Here is a 21079-nt window from a genome sequence, read left to right as displayed (position 1 = left end):
TTTTTTTTAATCATGAATAGATGTTGAATTTTGTCAAATGATTTTTCTGTATCTATTGATATGATTTTTCTTCTTTAGCCTGTTGGTGTGATAGAGTACATTAATTGATTTCTGCATGTTGAACCAGCCTTTCACACCTGGGATAAATCCTACTTGGTTTTATATTGTTGGATTCAACTTGTTAATATTTTATTGAGGATTTTTGCATCTACATTCATGAGGGATACTGGCCTGTGGGGTTGTCTCTTTTTCTTCTTCTTCTACTTCTTCTTCTTCATCTTTGCCTTGGTTTTTGGTTGTAGAGTAATGCTGGCCTCAGAAAATGATTAAGGAAATACGCTCTCTACTTTTATCTCCAGGAAGAGATTCTAGAGAATTGGTATAATTTCTCCCTTAAATATTTGGTACAATTCACCTGTGAACCCATCTAAGCCTGGTGATTTCTGTTTTGGAAGGTCATTAATTATTGATTCCATATCTAATATGCCTTTAGATATAGGCATATTCAGATTGCCTATTTTTCTTTGTGAGTTTTGGCTGATTGTGTCTTTCAAGGAACTGGTCCATTTCATCTAGGTTATCAAATTTGTGAGCATAGAGATGTTCATAATATCTTTTTATTATCCTTTTTATGTCCATGAGACCTGCTGTGATGTCCATTTTTTATTTCCAATATTAGTAATTTTTGCCTTCTCTCTTTATTCTTAGTTAACCTGGCTAAAATTTTATCAATTTTATTAATCTTTTCAAAGATTCTTAAAATTTTTCCTATTGATTTTCTGTTTGCAATTTCATTGATTTATGCTTATTTCCTATTATTACTTTTCTCCACTTAATTTGAATTTAATCTACCCTCTTTTTCTAGTTTCCTAAGGGAGAAGCTTAATTCATTTTAGAGCTTTCTTATATTCCAAAAATAGTATTCAATGTTATAAAACCTTCCCTAAGCACTACTTTTGCTGCATCCCACAAATTTTGATAAGATGTATTTTCATTTTCATTTAGTAAAAAAAAATTTTAGTATCTCTTGAAATTTCTTCTTTGACTTACGTGCTATTTAGAAGTGGGTTGTTTAATCTCCAAGTATCTTGAGATTTCTCAGATATCTTTCTGTTATTGATTTCTACTTTAATTCCACTGCTGTATGAGAGCGGAAATTGTATGGTTTCTATTCTTTTAAATTTGTTAAGTATGTTTTATGTCCAAGAATGTGGTCCATCTTGGTGAATGCTACATGTGAGCTTAAGAAGAATATGTATTCTGCTGTTATTGAATGAAGTAGCATGTAGATGTCAATTACTGATTTTCTGCCTACTGTATCTGTCCATATCTGATACAGGGATCTTAAAGTCTCCAACTGTAACAGAGTATTGATCTATTTCTCCATGTAGTACTACCAGGATTCACCTCAAGTGTTTTGACACTCTGTTGTTAGATTACTATGTCTTCTTAGAAGATTGACCCTAAGAGTTAAAGATTACTATGCCTTCTTCAGATATTCTTCTCTTTACCTTTAACTAATGCTCCTCTTTACCCCTAATAACTTCCCTTGCTCTGAAGTCTGATTAACCTGAAATTAATACAGATAATTCTATATTCTTTTGTTTAGTGTTAATATGGTATATCTTTCTCCATCCCTTTACTTTTCATCTCTATGTGTCTCTATATTCAAAGTGTCTAAATCCAGTATACAACATATAGTTGGATCTTGTTTTTTTGATCCACTCTGACAATATTTTAATTAGGTATTTATACCATTGACATTTAAGGGGACTCTTGATATAACTGGTTTAATATCTCCTATGTTTGTGACTGTTTATTATTTGTTACACTTCTTTTTTGTTCCTATTTTTAGCTTTGGCAATTTCTCTGACTTTCATGCGGTTTTTTTTCCTTTTTTTAAAACATCTTTATTGGAGTATAATTGCTTTACAATGGTGTGTTAGTTTCTGCGGTATAACAAATTGAATCAGCTATACATATACATATATCCCCATATCTCCCCCCTCTTGTGTCTCCCTCCCACCCTCCCTATCCCACCCTTCTAGGTGGTCACAAAGCACCAAGCTGGTATCCCTGTGCTATGCGGCTGCTTCCCACTAGCTATCTATTTTATATTTGGTAGTGTATATATGTCCATGCCACTCTTTCATTATATCCCACCTTACCCTTCCTCCCCACAGTGTCCTCAAGTCAATTTTCCACATCTATATCTTAATTCCTGTCCTGCCCCTATAGTCCTCAAAAACTTTCTTTTTTTTTTTTTTTTTAGATTCCATATATATGTGTTAGCATACAGTATTTGTTTTTCTCTTTCTGACTTACTTCACTCGTATGACAGACTCTAGGTACATCCACCTCACTATAAATAACTCAATTTCGTTTCTTTTTATGGCTATGTAACATTCCATTGTATATATGTGCCACATCATCTTTATCCATTCATTTATCGATAGACACTTAGGTTGTTTCCATGTCCTGGCTATTGTAAATAGAGCTGCAATGAACATTGTGCTACATAACTCTATTTCAATTATGGTTTTCATAGGATATATGCCCAGTAATGGGATTGCTGGGTCGTATGGTAGCTATATTTTTAATTTCTTAAGGAACCTCCATACTGTTCTCCATAGTGGCTGTATTAGTTTAGTTTCCCACCAACAGTGCAAGAGGGTTCCCTTTTCGCCACTTCCTCTCCAGCATTTATTGTTTCTAGATATTTTTTTCTTTTTTTTTTCTTTTTTGCGGTACACAGGCCTCTCTTGTGGTCTCTCCCGCCATGGAGCACAGGCTCCGGACACGCAGGCCCAGTGGCCATGGCTCACATGCCCAGCCACTCCGCGGCATGTGGGATCTTCCCAGACCGGGGCACGAACCCGCATCCCCTGCATCGGCAGGCGGACTCTCAACCACTGCGCCACCAGGGAAGCCCTAGATTTTTTGATGATGGCCATTCTGACTGGTGTGAGGTGATACATCATTGTAGTTTTTTGGGGTTTTTTTTTTTTTTTTTGCAGTACGCGGGCCTCTCACTGTTGTGGCCTCTCACGTTATGGAGCACAGGCTACGGATGCGCAGGCTCAGCGGCCATGGCTCACGGGCCCAGCCACTTCACGGCATATGGGATCTTCCTGGACCAGGGCACGAACCTGTATCCCCTGCATTGGCAGGCAGACTCTCAACCACTGCGCCACCAGGGAAGTCCCATCATTGTAGTTTTGATTTGCAATTCTCTAATGATGAGTGATGTTGAACATTCTTTCATGTGTCTGTTGGCTATCTGTATGTCTTCTGTGGAGAAATGTCTATTTAGGTCTTCTGCCCATTTTTGCTTTGGGCTTTTTGGTCTTTGGATATTGAGCTGCATAAGCTGCTTCTACATTTTGGAGACCAGTCCTTTGTTTGTTGCTTCATTTGCAAATATTTCCTCCCATTCAGAGGGTTGTCGTTTCATCTTGTTTATGGTTTCATTTGGTGTTCAAAAGCTTTTAAGTTTCATTAGGTCCCATTTGTTTATTTTTGTTTTATTTCCATTTCTCTAGGAGGTGGGTCAAAAAGGATCTTGCTGTGATGTGATTTATGTCATAGAGTGTTCTGCCTATGTTTTCCTCTAAGAGTTTTATAGTGTCTGACCTTACATTTAAGTCTTTAATCCATTTTGAGTTTATTTTTGTGTATGGTGTTAGGGAGTGTTCTAATTTCATTCTTTTACATGTAGCTGTCCAGTTTTCCCAGCACCACTTATTGAACAGGCTGTCTTTTCTCCATTGTATATTCTTGCCTGTTTTATCAAAAATAAGGTGACCATATGTGTGTGGGTTTACCTCTGGCCTTTCTATCCTGTTCCATTGATCTATATTTCTGTTTTTGTGCCAGTACCATACTGTCTTGATTACTGAGGCTTTGTAGTATAGTCTGAGGTCTGGGAGCCTGATTCCTCCAGCTCCATTTTTTTTCTCAAGATTGCTGTGGCTATTTGGGGTCTTTTGTGTCTCCATACAAATTTTAAGATTTTTTTGTTCTAGTTCTGTAAAAAATGCCATTGATAATTTGAAAGGGATTGCATTGAAACTGTTGATTGCTTTGGATAGTATAATCATTTTCACAATATTGATTCTTCCAATTCAAGAACATGGTATGTCTCTCCATCTATTAGTATCTTTAATTTCTTTCATCAGTGTCTTATAATTTTCTGCATACAGGTCTTTTGTCTCCTTAGGTAGGTTTATTCCTAGGTATTTTATTCTTTTTGTTGCAGTGGTAAATGGGAGTGTTTCCTTAATTTCTCTTTCAGATTTTTCATCATGAGTGTATAGGAATGCCAGAGATTTCTGTGCATTAATTTTGTATCCTGCTACTTTACCAAATTCATTGATTAGCTCTAGTAGTTTTCTGGCGGTATCTTTAGGATTCTCTATGTATAGTATCATGTCATCTGCAAACAGTGACAGCTTTACTTCTTGTTTTCTGATTTGGATTCCTTTTATTTCTTTTTCTTCTCTGATTCCTGTGTCTAAAACTTCCAAACTATGTTGAACAATAGTGGTGAGAGTGGGCAACCTTGTCTTGTTCCTGATCTTAGAGGAAATGGTTTCAGTTTTTCACCATTGAGAACCATGTTGGCTGTGGGGTTGTCATATATGGCCTTTATTATGTTGAGGTAAGTTCCCTCTATGCCTACTTTCTGGAAGGTTTTTTTACGTATATTGGTGATGAATTTTGTCAAAAGCTTTTTCTGCATCTATTGAGATATCATGTGTTTTCTCTCCTCCAAGGTGTTAATATGGTTTATCACATTGATTGATTTGCGTATATGGAAGAATGCTTGCATTCCTGGGATAAACCCCACTTGATCATGTTGTATAATCCTGCCAATGTGCTTTTGGATTCTGTTTGCTAGTATTTTGTTTAGGATTTTTGCATCTGTGTTCATCAGTGACATTGGCCTGTAGTTTTCTTTCTTTGTGACATCGTGTCTGGTTATGGAATCAGGGTGATAGTGGCCTCGTAGAATGAGTTTGGGAGTGTTCCTGCCTATATTTTGGAAGAGTTTGAGAAAGATACGTGTTAGCTCTTCTCTACATGTTTGATAGAATTTGCTTGTGAAGCCATCAGGTCCTGGGCTTTTGTTTGTTGGAAGATTGTTTATCAGAGTCTCAGTTTCAGTGCTTGTGATTGTTCTGTTTATATTTTCCATTTCTTCCTGGCTCAGTCTCAGAAGGTTGTGCTTTTCTAAGAATTTGTCTATTTCTTCCAGGTTGTCCATTTTATTGGCGTATAGTTGCTTGCAGTAATCTCTTACGGTCCTTCGTATTTTTGCAGTGTCACTTGTTACTTCTCCTTTTTCATTTCTAATTCTATTGATTTGAATCATCTCCCGTTTCTTTCTTGATGAGTCTGGCTAATGGTTTATCAATTTTGTTTATCTTCTCAAAGAACCAGCTTTTAGTTTTATTGATCTTTGCTATTGTTTTCTTCATTTCCTTTTCATTTATTTCTTATCTGATCTTTATGATTTCTTTCCTTCTGCTAACTTTGGGGTTGTTTCATTCTTCTTTCTCTAATTGATTTAGATGTAAAATTAGGTTGTTTATTTGAGATGTTTCTTCTTTATTGAGGTAAAATTTTATTGCCATAAACTTCCCTCTTAGAACTGCTTTTGCTGCATCCCATAGGTTTTGGGTCATAGTGTTTTCATTGTCATTTGTTTCTAGGCATTTTTTTGATTTTGCTATGATTTCTTCAGTGATCTCTTGTTTATTAAGTAGTGTATGTTTTAGCCTTCATGTGTTTGTATTTTTTACAGATTTTTTCCTTTAATTGGTATCTAGTCTCATAGCATTGTGGTCAGATACGTTTTCAATTTTCCTAAATTTACCAAGGCTTGATTTGTGACCCAAGATATGATCTATCCTGGAGAAGGTTCCATGAGCACTTGAGAAGAAAGTGTATTCTGATGTTTTTGGATGGAATGTCCTATACATATCAATTAAGTCCATCTTGTTTAATGTAACATTTAAAGCTTGTGTCTTCTTATGTATTTTCATTTTGGATGATCTGTCCATTGTGGAAAGTGGGGTGTTAAAGTCCCCTACTATGATTGTGTTACTGTCGATTTCCTCTTTTATGACTGTTACCATTTACCTTATGTATTGAGGTGCTCCTATGTTGGGTGCATAAATATTTACAATTGTTATATCTTCTTCTTGGTTTGATCCCTTGATCATTAGGTAGTGTCCTTCTTTATCTCTTGCAATAGTCTTTATTTTAAAGTCTATTTTGTGTGATATGAGAATTGCTACTCCAGCTTTATTTTGATTTGCATTTGCATGGAGTATCTTTTTCCATCCCCACACTTTCTTTTTTTTTTTCATCCCCACACTTTCAATCTGTATGTGTCCCTCGGTCTGACGTGGGTCTCTTGTAGATGGCATATATACGCGTCTTGTTGTTGTATCCATTCAGCCAGGCTATGTCTTTTGGTTGGAACATTTAATCCATTTACATTTAAGGAAATTATCAATATGTATGTTCCTATTACCATTTTCTTAATTGTTTTGCATTTGTTCTTGTAGGTCTTTTCTTTTTCTTGTCTTTCCTGCCTAGAGAAGTTCCTTTAGCATTTGTTGTAAAGCTGGTTTGGTGGTGCTGAATTCTCTTAGTTTTTGCTTATCTGTAAAGGTTTTAATTTTCCATCGAATCTGAATGAGATCCTTTCTGGGTAGAGTAAGCTTCTTTTTAGTTTTTCCCTTTCATCACTTTAAATATGTCCTGCTGCTCCCTTCTGGCTTGCAGAGTTTCTGCTGAAAGATCAGCTGTTAACTTTATGGGGATTCCCTTGTATGCTGTTTGTTGCTTTTCGCTTGCTGCTTTTAATAGTTTTTCTTTGTATTTAATTTTGGATAGCTGGATGAATATGTTTCTTGGCATGTTTCTCCTTGGATTTATCCTGTATGGGACTCTCTGCACTTCCTGGACTTGATTGACGATTTCCTTTCCCATATTACGGAAGTTTTCAACCATAATCTCTTCAGATATTTTCTCTGTCCCTTTCCTTTTGTCTTCATCTTCTGGGACCCCTATAATTCGAATGTTGGTGGGTTTAATGCTGTCCCAGAGGTCTCTGAGACCTCAATTCTTTTCATTATTTTTTCTTTATTCTGCTCTGCATTAGTTATTTCCACTATTTTATCTTTCAGGTCACTTATCTGTTCTTCTGCTTCAGTTATTGTGCTATTGATTCTCTCTAGAAAATTTTAAATTTCTTTTATTGTGTTGTTCATCATTGTTTGTTTTTCTTTAATTCTTCTTGGTCCTTGTTAAATGTTTCTTGTATTTTCTCCATTCTATTTCCAAGATTTTGAATCATCTTTCTATCATTACTCTGAATTCTTTTTTCAGGTAGACTGCCTATTTTATCTTCATTTGTTTGGTCTGGTGGGTTTTTACCTTGCTTATTCATCTGCTGTGTGTTTCTCTGTCTTCTCATTTTGATTAACTTACTGTGTTTGGGATCCTTTTCACAGGCTGCAGGTTCGTAGTTCCCGTTGTTTTTGGTGTCTACCCCTAGTGGGTAAGGTTGGTTCAGTGGGTTGTGTAGGCTTCCTGGTGGAGGGGACTCGTGCCTGTGTTCTGGTGGATGAGGCTTGCTCTTGTCTTTCTGGTGGGCAGAACCACATCCGGTGGTATGTTATGGGGTGTCTGTGACCTTATTATGATTTTAGGCAGCCTCTCTGCTAATGGGTGGGTTTGTGCTCCTGTCTTGCTAGTTGTTTGGCATAGCGTGTCCCACACTGGAGATTGCTGGTCGTTGAGTGGAGCTGGGTCTTAGCCCTGAGATGGAAATCTGTGGGAGAGCTTTCACTGTTTGATATTAAGTGGGGCCCAGAGGTCTCTGGTGGACCAATGTCCTGAACTTGGCTCTCCCACCTCAGAGGCTTAGGCCTGACACCCAGCTGGAACACCAAGACCCTGTGAGCCACATGGCTCAGAAGAAAAGGGAGAAAAAAGAAAGAAAAAATTAAAAAGAAATAATAAAGTTATTAAAATAAAAAATAAAACAATTATTAAAAATAAATTTTAAAAAGAAAAAAACAAAGAAGAGAGTAACCAAACCAACAAACAAATCCACCAATGATAACAACTGTTAAAAACTATACAAAAAAAAAAAAAAAAAAAGGACAGAATATACCCTAGCTAGGACAAATGGCAAAAGCAAAGCTATACAGACAAAATCATACAAAGAAGCATACACATACACACTCACAAAAAGGGAATAAGAAAAAATATATATACATAAAAAAGGAAGAGAGCAATCAAATCAATAAACAAATCTACCAGTGATGATAAGCTCTAAATGCTAAATTAAGATAAACATAAAACCAGAAACAAATTAGATTCAGAAAGCAAACTCCAAGGCCACAGTTGCTACCAAAGTCCACTGCCTCAATTTTGGAATGATTCGTTGTCGATTCAGGTGTTCCAGAGATGCAGGTTTACATCAAGCTGATTGTGGAGGTTTAAGCCACTGCTTCTGAGGCTGCTGGGAGAAATTTCCCTTTCTCTTCTTTGTTCGCACAGCTCCTGGGGCTCAGCTTTGGATTTGGCCCTGCCTCTGCAGGTAGGTCGCCTGAGGGTGTCTCTTCCCCCCCAATACAGGGTTAACGGAGCAGCTGATTATGGGACTCTGGCTCATTCAGGCCGGGGGGTGGGGGGGGGGGGGAGGGAGGGTACGGAATAAGGGACAAACCTGCAGTAGCAGAGGCCTGCGTGATGTTGCAATAGCCTGAGGCATACCATCTGTTCTCCAAGGGAAGTTGTATCCTGATCATGGGACCCTGGCAGTGGCGGGCTGCACAGGCTCCCAGGAGGGGAGGTGTGGAGAGTGACCTGTGCTTGCACACAGGCTTCTTGGTGGCTGCAGCAGCAGCTTTAGCATTTCATGCCCCACTCTGGTGTCCTCGGTGATAGCTGTGGCTCACACCCGTCTCTGGAGCTCGTTTAGGCGGTACTCTGAATCCCCTCTCCTCACAAACCCTGAAACAATGGTCTCGCCTCTTAGGCAGGTCCAGTCTCTTTCCCGGACTCCCTCCCAGCTAGCTGTGACGCACTAGTTCCCTTCAGGCTGTGTTCACGCAGCCAATCCCAGTCCTCTCCCTGCTTCCGACCGAAGCCCGAGCCTTAGCTCCCAGGCCCCGCCCGCCCCTTTGGCTGAGCAGACAAGCCTCTCGGGCTGCTGAGCGCTGGTCGGCACTGATTCTCTGTGCGGGAATCTCTCCGCTTTGCCCTCTGTGCACCTGTTGCTGAGCTCTCCACCATGGCTCCGAGCTTCCCCCCCCGGCACTCCCCCATCGCCACCAGTGAAAGGGCTTCCTAGTGTGTGGAAACCTTTCATCCTTCACAGCTCCCTCCCACTGGTGCAGGTCCCGTCCCTATTCTTTTGTCTCTGTTTTTTCTTTTGCTCTACCCAGGTACACGGGGAGTTTCTTGCCTTTTGGGAAGTCTGAGGTCCTCTGCCAGCGTTCAGTAGGTGTTATATAGGGGTTGTTCCACGTGTAGATGTATTTTTGGTGTATTTATTTGTGGGGAGGAAGTTGATCTCCATGCCTTACTCCTCTGCCATCTTGAAGGTACCCTTCTGTCTTTCATGGTTTTTTTTTTTTCTTCTTTTTTTTTTTAACATTTTTATTGGAGTATGATTGCTTTACAATGGTGTGTTAGTTTCTGCTTTATAACAAAGTGAATCAGTTATACATATACATATGTTCCCATATCTCTTCCCTCTTGCGTCTCCCTCCCTCCCACCCTCCCTATCCCACCCCTCTACGTGGTCAAAATGCACCGAGCTGATCTCCCTGTGCTATGTGGCTTCTTCCCACTAGCTATCTATTTTAATTTTGGCGGTGTATATATGTCCATGCCACTCTCTCACTTTGTCACAGCTTACCGTTCCCCCTCCCTATATCCTCAAGTCCATTCTCTAGTAGTTCTGGGTCTTTATTCCTGTCTTACACCTAGGTTCTTCATGACATTTTTTTTCTTAAATTCCATATATATGTGTTAGCATACGGTATTGGTCTTTCTCTTTCTGACTTACTTCACTCTGTATGACAGACTCTAGGTCCATCCACCTCATTACAAATAGCTCAATTTCGTTTCTTTTTATGGCTGAGTAATATTCCATTGCATATATGTGCCACATCTTTATCTATTCATCCCATGATGGACACTTAGATTGTTTCCATCTCCTGGCCATTGTAAGAGCTGCCATGAAATTTTGTTACATGACTCTTTTTGGATTATGGTTTTCTCAGGGTATATGCCCATTAGTGGGATTGCTGGGTCATATGGTAATTCTATTTGTAGTTTTTTAAGGAACCTCCATACTGTTCTCCATAGTGACTGTAACAATTAACATTCCCACCAGCAGTGCAAGAGTGTTCCCTTTTCTCCACACCCTCTCCAGCATTTATTGTTTCTAGATTTTTTGATGATGGCCATTCTGACTGGTGTGAGATGATATCTCATTGTACTTTTGATTTGCATTTCTCTAATGATTAATGATGTTGAGCATTCTTTCATGTGTTTCTTGGCAGTCTGTATATCTTCTTTGGAGAAATGTCTATTTAGGTCTTCTGCTCCTTTTTGGATTGGGTTGTTTGTTTTTTTGTTATTGAGCTGCATCAGCTGCTTGTAAATTTTGGAGATTAATCCTTTCTCAGTTGCTTCATTAGCAAATATTTTCTCCCATTCTGAGGGTTGTCTTTTGGTCTCGTTTATGGTTTCCTTTGCTGTGCAAAAGCTTTTAAGTTTCATTAGGTCCCATTTGCTTATTTTTGTTTTTATTTCCATTTCCCTAGGAGGTGGGTCAAAAAGTATCTTGCTGTGATTTATGCCATAGAGTGTTCTGCCTATGTTTTCTTCTAAGAGTTTGGTAGTTTCTGGCCTTAAATTTAGGTCTTTAATCCATTTTGAGCTTATTTTAGGGTATGGTGTTAGGGAGTGATCTAATCTCATACTTTTACATGTACCTGTCCAGTTTTCCCAGCACCACTTATTGAAGAGACTGTCCTTTCTCCACTGTATATTCTTGCCTCCTTTATCAAAGATAAGGTGACCATATGTGCGTGGGTTTATCTCTGGGCTTTCTATCCTGTTCCATTGATCTATATTTCTGTTTTTGTGCCAGTACCATACTATCTTGATTACTGTAGCTTTGTAGTTTAGTCTGAAGTCAGGGAGCCTGATTCCTCCAGCTCTGTTTTTCGTTCTCAAGATTGCCTTGGCTATTCGCGGTCTTTTGTGTTTCCATACATATTGTCCAATTTTTTGTTCTAGTTCTGTGAAAAATGCCAAGGGTAGTCTGATAGGGATTGCATTGAATCTGTAGATTGCTTTAGGTAGTAGAGCCATTTTCATAATGTTGATTCTTCCAATCCAAGAACATTCTATATCTCTCCATCTATTTTTGTCATCTTTAATTTCTTTCATCAGTGTCTTATAATTTTCTGTATACAGGTCTTATGTCTCCTTAGGTAGGTTTATTCCTAGATATTTTATTCTTTTTTTGGAGTGGTAAATGGGAGAGTTTTCTTGATTCCACTTTCAGATTTTTCATCATTAGTGTATAGGAATGCCAGAGATTTCTGTGCATTAATTTTGTATCCTGCTACTTTACCAAATTCATTGATTAGCTCTAGTCGTTTTCTGATAGCATCTTTAGGATTCTCTATGTATAGTATCATGTCATCTGCAAACAGTGACAGCTTTACTTCTTCTTTTCTGATTTGGATTCCTTTTATTTCCTTTTCTTCTCTGATTGCTGCAGCTAAAACTTCCAAAACTATGTTGAGTAACAGTGGTGAGAGTGGGCAACCTTGTCTTGTTCCTGACCTTAGTGGAAATGGTTTCAGTTTTTCACCATTGAGGATGATGTTGGCTGTGGGTTTGATATATATGGCCTTTAACATGTTGTGGAAAGTTCCCTCTATGCCTACTTTCTGCAGGGTTTTTATCATAAATGGGTGTTGAATTTTGTCAAAAGCTTTCTCTGCATCTATTGAGATGATCATATAGTTTTTCTCCTTCAGTTTGTTAATATGGTATATCATGTTGATTGGTTTGCGTATATTGAAGAATCCTTGCATTCCTGAAATAAACCCCACTTGATCATGGTGTATGATCCTTTTAATGTGCTGTTGGATTCTGTTTGCTAGTATTTTGTTGAGGATTTTTGCATCTATGTTCATCAGTGATATTGGCCTGCAGTTTTCTTTCTTTGTGACATCCTTGTCTTGTTTTGGTATCAGGGTGATCGTGGCCTCGTAGAATGAGTTTGGGAGTGTTCCTCCCTCTGCTATATTTTGGAAGAGTTTGAGAAGGATAGGTGTTAGCCCTTCTCTAAATGTTTGATAGAATTCGCCTGTGAAGACATCTTGTCCTGGGCTTTTGTTTGTTGGAAGATTTTTAATCACAGTTTCAATTTCAGTGCTTGTGATTGGTCTGTTCCTATTTTCGATTTCTTCCTGATTCAGTCTTGGCAGGTTGTGCATTTCCAAGAATTTGTCCATTTCTTCCAGATTGTCCATTTTATTGGCATAGAGTTGCTTGTAGTAATCTCTCATGATCTTTTGTATTTCTGCAGTGTCAGTTGTTACTTCTCCTTTTTCATTTCTAATTCTATTGATTTGAGTTTTCTCCCTTTCTTTCTTGATGAGTCTGGCTAATGGTTTATCAGTTTTGTTTATCTTCTCAAAGAACCAACTTTTAGTTTTTTTGATCTTTGCTATCGTTTCCTTCATTTCTTTTCATTTACTTCTGATCTGATCTTTATGATTTCTTTCCTTCTGCTAACTTTTGGGTTTTTTCGTTCTTCTTTCTCTAATTGCTTTAGGTGCAAGGTTAGGCTGTTATTCGAGATGTTTCCTGTTTCTTAAGGTCGGACTGTATTGTTCTAAACTTCCCTCTTAGAACTGCTTTTGCTGCATCCCATAGGTTTTGGGTCGTAGTGTCTCCATTGTCATTTATTTCTAGGTATTTTTTTATTTCCTCTTTGATTTCTTCAGTGATCACTTCATTATTAAGCAGTGTATTGTTTAGCCTCCATGTGTTTGTATGTTTTACAGACCTTTTCCGGTAATTGATATCTAGTCTTACAGCGTTGTGGTGGGAAAAGATACTTGATACAGTTTCAATTTTCTTAAATTTACCAAGGCTTGATTTGTGGTCCAGGATATGATCTCTACTGCAGAATGTTCCATGAGCACTTGAGATAAATGTGTATTCTGTTGTTTTTGGATGGAATGTCCTATAAATATCAATTAAGTCCATCTTGTTTATCATTTAAACCTTGTGTTTCCATATTTATTTTCATTTTGGATGATCTGTCCATTGGTGAAAGTGGGGTGTTAAAGTCCCTTACTATGAATGTGTTACTGTCAATTTCCCCTTTTATGGCCGTTAGTATTTGCCTTATGTATTGAGGTGCTCCTATGTTGGGTGTATAAATATTTACAATTGTTATATCTTCTTCTTGGATCGATCCCTTGATCATTAGGTAGTGTCCTTCTTTGTCTCTTCTAATAGTCTTTATTTTAAAGTCTATTTTGTCTGATATGAGAATTGGTACTCCAGCTTTCTTCTGGTTTCTATTTGCATGGATATCTTATTCCATCCCCTCAATTTCAGTCTGTATGTGTCTCTAGGTCTGAAGTGGGTCTCTTTTAGACAGCATATATATGGGGTTTGTTTTTTTATCCATTCAGCCAATCTGTGTCTTTTGGTGGGAGCATTTAATCCATTTACATTTAAGGTAATTATCGATAGGTATGTTACTATTCCCATTTTCTTAATTGTTTTGGGTGTGTTATTATAGGTCTTTTTTTTCTCTTGTGTTTCTTGCCTAGAGAAGATCCTTTAGCATTTGTCATAAAGCTGGTTTGGTGGTGCTGAACTGTCTCAGCTTTTGCTTGTCTGTAAAGGTTTTAATTTCTTCATCAAATCTGAATGAGATCCTTGCTGGGTAGGGTAATCTTGGTTGTCAGTTTTTCTCCTTCATCACTTTAAATATGTCCTGCCAGTCCCTTCTGGCTTGCAGAGTTTCTGCTGAAAGATCAGCTGTTAACCTTATGTGATTCCCTTGTGTGTTATTTATTGTTTTTCCCTTGCTGCTTTTAATATGTTTTCTTTGTATTTAATTTTTGACAGTTTGATTAATATGTGTCTTGGCATGTTTCTCCTTGGATTTATCCTGTATGAGACTCTCTGTGCTTCCTGGGCTTGATTAACTATTTCCTTTCCCATATTAGGGAAGTTTTCAACTATAATCTCTTCAAATATTTTCTCAGTCCCTTTCTTTTCCTCTTGTTCTTCTGGAACTCCTATAATTCGAATGTTGCTGTGTTTAATGTTGTCTCATAGGTCTCTGAGACTGTCCTCAGTTCTTTTCATTCTTTTTTCTTTATTCTGCTCTGCAGTAGTTATTTCCACTATATTTTTTTCTTTTTTTTTGCGTTATGCGGGCGTCTCACTGTTGTGGCCTCTCCCATTGCGGAGCACGGGCTCTGGACGCGCAGGCTCAGCGGCCACGGCTCACGGGCCCAGCCGCTCTGCGGCACGTGGGATCTTCCCGAACCGGGGCACGAACCCGTGTCCCCTCCATCGGCAGGCGGACTCTCAACCACTGCACCACCAGGGAAGCCCTATTTCCACTATTTTATCTTCCAGATCATATATCCGTTCTTCTGCCTCTGTTATTCTGCTATTGATCCCTTCTAGAGTGTTTTTAATTTCATTTATTGTGTTGTTCATCATTCCTTGTTAGTTCTTCTAGGTCCTTGTCAAATGTTTCTTCAGTTTCTCTATTCCATTTGCAAGATTTTGGATTGTCTTTACTATCATTATTCTGAATTCTTTTTCAGGTAGACTGCCTATTTTCTCTTCATTTGTTAGGTCTGGTGGGTTTTTATCTTGTTCCTTCATCTGCTGTGTGTTTTTCTGTCTTCTCATTTTGCTTATCTTACTGTGTTTGGGGTCTTCTTTTGGCAGTCTGCAGGTTCGTAGTTCATGTTGTTTTTGGTGTCTGTCCCCAGTGGCTAAAGTTGGTTTACTGGGTTGTGTAGGCTTCCTGGTGGAGGGGACTAGTGCCTGTGTTCTGGTGGATGAGGCTGGATCTTGTCTTTCTGGTGGGCAGGTCCATGTCTGGTGGGGTGTTTTGGGGTGTTTGTGGACTTATTATGATTTTAGGCAGCCTCTCTGCTAATGGGTGGGCTTGTATTCCTGTCTTGCTAGTTGTTTGGCATAGGATGTCCAGCACTGTAGCTTGCTGGTCGTTGAGTGAAGCTGGGTGCTGGTGTTGAGATGGAGATCTCTTGGAGATTTTCACCATTTGATATTATGTGGAGCTGGGAGGTCTCTTGTGGACCAGTGTCCTGAAGTTGGCTCTCCCACCTTAGAGGCACAGCACTGACTCCTGGCTGTAGCACCAAGAGTCTTTCATCCACATGCCTCAGAATAAAAGGGCCAAAAAGTAGAAGAAAGATAGAAAGAAAGGAAGAAAGAAAGGAAGGAAGAAAGAAGGAAAGAGGATAAAATAAAATAAAGTTATTAAAATAAAAAATAATTACTAAGGGCTTCCCTGGTGGCACAGTAGTTGAGAGTTCACCTGCCGTTGCAGGGGACACATAATCGTGCCCCGTTTCAGGAAGATCCCACATGCCAGGGAGTGGCTGTGCCCATGAGCCATGGCCGCTGAGCCTGCACGTCCAGAGCCTGTGCTCCGCAACGGAATAGGCCACAACAGTGAGAGGCCCGCGTACCAGAAAAAAAAAAAAAAAATATATATATATATATATATATATATATATATATATATATATTATTATTATTAAGAAAAAAAATTTTTTAAGAGAAACAAAACAAACAAACAAAAAAAGACGGATAGAACCCTAGGACCAATGGTGAAAGCAAAGCTATACAGACAAAATCTCACACAGAAGCATCTACATACACACTCACAAAAAAAGGGAAAGGGGAAAAAATCATAAATCTTGCTCCCAAAGTCTACCTCCTCAATTTGGGAGTATTCGTTGTCTATTCATGTATTCCACAGATTCAGGGTACATCAAGTTGATTGTGGAGCTTTAATCCGCTGCTTCTGAGGCTGCTGGGAGAGATTTCCCTTTCTCTTCTTTGTTCACACAGCTCCCGGGGCTCAGCTTTGGATTTGGCCCCACCTCTGCATGTAGGTCGCCTGAGGGCGTCTTTTCTTCGCTCAGATAGGACGGGGTTAAAGGAGCAGCTGCTTGGGGGGCTCTGGCTCACTCAGGCCGGGGGTGGGGGTGGGGAGGGAGGGACACTGCGTGCAGGGCGGCCTGCGGCGGCAGAGGCCGGCGTGATGTTGCACCAGCCTGAGGCGTGCCGTGCATTCTCCCGGGGAAGTTGCGCTTGGATCCCGGGACCCTGGCAGTGGCGGACTGCACAGGCTCCCAGGAGGGAGGTGTGGATCGTGACCTGTGCTCGCACACAGGCTTCTTGGTGGTGACAGCAGCAGCCTTAGCATCTCATGCCCGTCTCTGGGGTCCGCGCTTTTAGCCACCGATCGCGCCCGTCTCTGGAGCTCCCTTAAGCAGCGCTCTTAATCCCCTCTCATGGTGCACCAGGAAACAAAGAGGGAAGAAAAACTCTCTTGCCTCTTCTCTTGCCTCTTTTCCCTGGACTCCCTCCCGGTTACCCATGGTGCACTAAGCCCTTCAGGCTGTGTTCACGCTGCCAACCCCAGTTCTCTCCCTGCGCTCTGGCCGAAGCCCGAGCCTCAGCTCCCAGCACCCCCCACCCCGGCGGGTGAGCAGACAAGCCTTTCGGGTTGGTGAGTGCCGGTCAGCACCGAGCCTCTGTGCGGGGATCTCTCCTCTTTGCCCTCCGCACCCCTGTTGCTGTGTTCTCCTCTGAAGCTCCAAAGCTCCCTGCCTCCGACACCTGCAGTCTCCGCCCGCGAAGGGGCTTCCTAGTGTGTAGAAACCTTTTCTCCTTCATAGCTCCCTCCCACTGGTGCAGGTCCCATCCCTATTCTTTTGTCTCTGTTTTTTCTTTTTTCTTTTGCCCTACCCAGGTACGTGGGGAGTTTCTTGCCTTTTGGGAGGTCTGAGGTCTTCTGCCAGCGTTCAGTAGGTGTTCTGTAGGAGTTGTTCCACATGTAGATGTATTTCTGGTGTATCTGTGGGGAGGAAGGTGATCTCTGCGTCTTACTCTTCCGCCCTCATGGTTTTAATTAAGCATTTTATATGATTCCATTTTTCTCTCATTTCTTATCATAGAAATCATACTTTCCTTTTTTACTTTTTTAAGGATTGCCCTAGAGTTTGGAAGGTACATTTACAACTGATCCAAGTTCACTTTCAAATAACACTATACCACTTCACAGGTAACATAAGTACCTTATAATAACAAAATATTCCCTTTTAATAACAAAATATTCCAAAAATATAACAAAATTTCCCTCCCTTCCAAATCTTGTATCATTTCTGTCATTCATCTACATGTATACATAGATATAGTTAATGCAAGCACATATAATCAAGTATATTGTTACTATTATTTTGAATAATCTTTTAGATCAATTAAGAATATGAAAAATAAAAGATTTTATTTTACTTTCAATTATTCATTCACTGGTACTCTTCCTTTCCCTACAAAGATCCAAATTTCTGACCTGTGTTATTTTCTTTCTCTCTGAAGAACTTCTTTCAACATTTTTGCAAGGCAGTTCTAATGGCAACAAATTCCCTCAAATTTAATTTGTCTGAGAAAGTCTTTATTTCTCCTTCACTTTTGAAGGGTAATTTTACATGGTACAGAATTCTAGGTTGTTGGTATTTTTTTTCTCTCAACACTAAATATTTCACTTCATGCTTCTCTTGTTTGCACATTTTCTGAGGAGAAGTTCAGTGTAATTCTGATTTTTGTTCCTCTATAGGTAAGGTGTTTTTTTTTTACTCTTCTTTCATGATTCTTTTCTTTATCTTTGATTTTCTGAAGTTTGAATATGAAATGCCTAGGTGTATATTTGTAGACTGGTGTGGGTTTTTGGGTTGGGTTTTGTAGTTTTTGTTTTTTATTTTTGTGTCTTTCATTTATCCCTCTTGTTTTTCTGAGATTTCTGGATCTGTGGTTTGGTGTCTAAAATGAATTTGGTAAAGTCTCAATGATTATTGCTTCAAATATTGCTCTGTTTCTTTCTCTCTTTCTTTTTCTTCTGGTATTCTCATTATGCATATCTTTTGTAGTTGTCCCACAAGCTTTTGATATTCTGTTCATTTTTTTCTGTCTTTTTTCTCTTTGTTTTTCAACTTTGGAAGTTTCTATTGTCATACCCTCAAGTTCAGAGATTCTTTCCTCAGTGATGCCCAGTCTATGAATGAACCCAAAAGGCATTCTTCATTTCTGCTACAATGTCTTTGATCTCTAGCATTTACTCTTTATTCATTCTTAGAATTTAAATCTCTCTGCTTATATTATCCATCTGTTCTTGCATATTGTCCACTTTTTCCACTAAAATCCATAGCATCTTAATTACAGTTTTTAAGAAATTCTTGGTCTGATAATTTCAACATTCCTGCCATGTCTGACTCCTATTTTGATACTTGTTCAGTGTCTTCAAAATGTGATTTTTGCCTTTACTATACATTGTAATTTTGTTGTTGTTGAAAGCTGATATGAGTGCTGGGTAAAAGTAACTACAATAAATAGGCATTTAGTAATGTAATGGTTAGGAAGAAGGGAAGCATTGTATAGTCCTACGATTATGTCTCAGTCTTTTGGTGAGCCTATGCCCCTGGGCTGTGAACTTCAAATGTTCTTCTTGGTTTTCCTCCCTTAGATGGAATGAGATGGCAGAGAGGGCTGGAGTCAGGTGTTTCCCTTTCTGCAGTTATGTTGGGCTCTGATAAAACTCCAACAGGTTAGGATCTAGTAAAATAGTTTTTCTTGACGGCAAGCCTTGTTAAGAAGAACAGAATGTTCTGGCTTATTTCAAGTGGCTCCTTTTCCCCTTCTCCTGATGGAAGTACCCGGGGATTTTTCACTGTGAGGACATTGTAGAAGACCTGGAAGTAAAACTCAAAAACGTGTGCCCCACTCCAGACCCATTACTCTGTCCCCCTGGAGTTTGTAACTCTCAAAGTTGTCCACACTGAGGCTCCAGCGATTCATCTATTACAGTTCAGGGTTTTTTTTTTACTGTGACACTGATAACTTGAAGGTTTCTGCTATGGGTTTCTGCTCCTGTCAGTTGTGATTTTCTGCATCCACTTGTCTGTTTCTCCAGTTTTGGTAGCAGCAGTTTGCCCTGTGACTTCATTTCTCTGACAAATCTAAAAATAATTATTTATTCTTCACTTTGTTTAGCTTTTTACTTGTTGGGATGGCATGATGACTCTTAACATTTTTTAAATTAAAACGGTTTTAATATAATTTAAATAAATACATAGATGTGAACATATGATACCTTAATTTTTATTTTAGTCTTTCTTTTTCTTTTTCCATCTTTGCCTGGTACTCCTCCCTCTCACTTCCCCAACGTACATTAATGCCTCTCCTTCACCAACCAAGGGAACATGTTAATAACCTAGTATGTATCCTTCCATATTTTTCTCCAAGCTTTTGTAGACCTATATATCTATGTATACACATACATATTCAGGTATTTCACATTGATTAATATGAACAAGATCATATTATACATGTTTTTCACCATGTTACTTTCTTCATAAACTAAACCTCTTGGAAAGTAGTGCAATTCAACTGGCATAGCTTTAAGTTATTCTTTTTAATGTCTGCGTAATAGTCAATAGAGAGGATATTCTTTTAGTTCATTCAGCTGTAACCGTGTTGCATTCTCACAATAGAGTTCTCAAAAGAATTCTCAAAAGACTCTGGATGTTATGACCCAGGGTTTGAGAAAGCACTTGAATACACTACATTTGGAATCAGAATATATGAGTTTAGTCTTCACCTGTTACACTTTCACAATTGGCAATAAAGAAGCCATATAACTTTCAAAGACCTGTATATCTCCATAAGGAAAAAGAAGACAAGAAAAAATTCTGTAAAAATCCATATCTAGCTGCCTCATAAAATGGCCAGATAATAAGAAGCAATTTTTCTTATACAAAAGAAGCTCAGTAGGGTAGGAAACAACGCTCTGCTGCTGCCGTTCCTACCATCTAAGTTACTAAGATAGGCAGAATCTAAGACGGCCCCAAGACCACGCGCTCGAGTTTAGATGCTCTGGATAATCCGTTTCCCCTGAGGCGGCGGAACTGTGCCTATGGTGGTTTCCACTCCTGTGATTATGTTATACGAAGAAAGTGAAGGTACCAAATCAGTTGATTTTGAGTTAATCCTAGCTGGCCCTCATATAATTCAGTTGCAGCCCTTAAAAAGGGTCAGAGATTTGAAGAGAGAAATAAGTATTTTCTTCTGCTGACTTTAAAAAAAGCAAACAACCATGCTGTGGGAGTACACATGGTTAGCACCCACGAGAGGATGGCCTGTAGGAGCTGGAAGCAAACTCTGGCCAACAGTCAATAAGAGTATGAAGCCCTGAGTCCTATAGCTGCAAGGAACTAAATCCTGCTAACAAACAAGAAAGAGCTCGGAAGAGGACCCCAAGCCACAGGTGAGATCAGAGCCTGGGCTGACTTTATGATTTTAGCCTTGTGAAACCCTGAGGAAAGGACCCATTACGGCATATCTGATGACTGACCTATAGAACTTGATAATAATAAATAGGTATTGTTTTAAAACACTAAGGTTATAGTAATTGGTTATGCAACAACAGAAAACTAATTCAGTGACCTTAGGCAAGACATAAAGTCTATCTTCACCACTATCAAGTAAGATAGTGGGCCCAAAGGACAACCTTTTGAGTTCTAGAACATTATATTTTTATGATTCTCCTCTCAGTCAACAGAAACAGGGTTTGTTTCAGCAGCACTGGGCAATGACAACACTCCTTGGGAACACTGAGTCTATTCACAATCTCCAAATTTAAGGTGTCATTAGAATGATCTGACATATTATT

The sequence above is a fragment of the Phocoena phocoena genome, chromosome 11, assembly GCF_963924675.1.
Source record: "Phocoena phocoena chromosome 11, mPhoPho1.1, whole genome shotgun sequence".
Lineage (NCBI taxonomy): Eukaryota > Metazoa > Chordata > Mammalia > Artiodactyla > Phocoenidae > Phocoena > Phocoena phocoena.
This window is presented reverse-complemented; position numbering follows the sequence as displayed.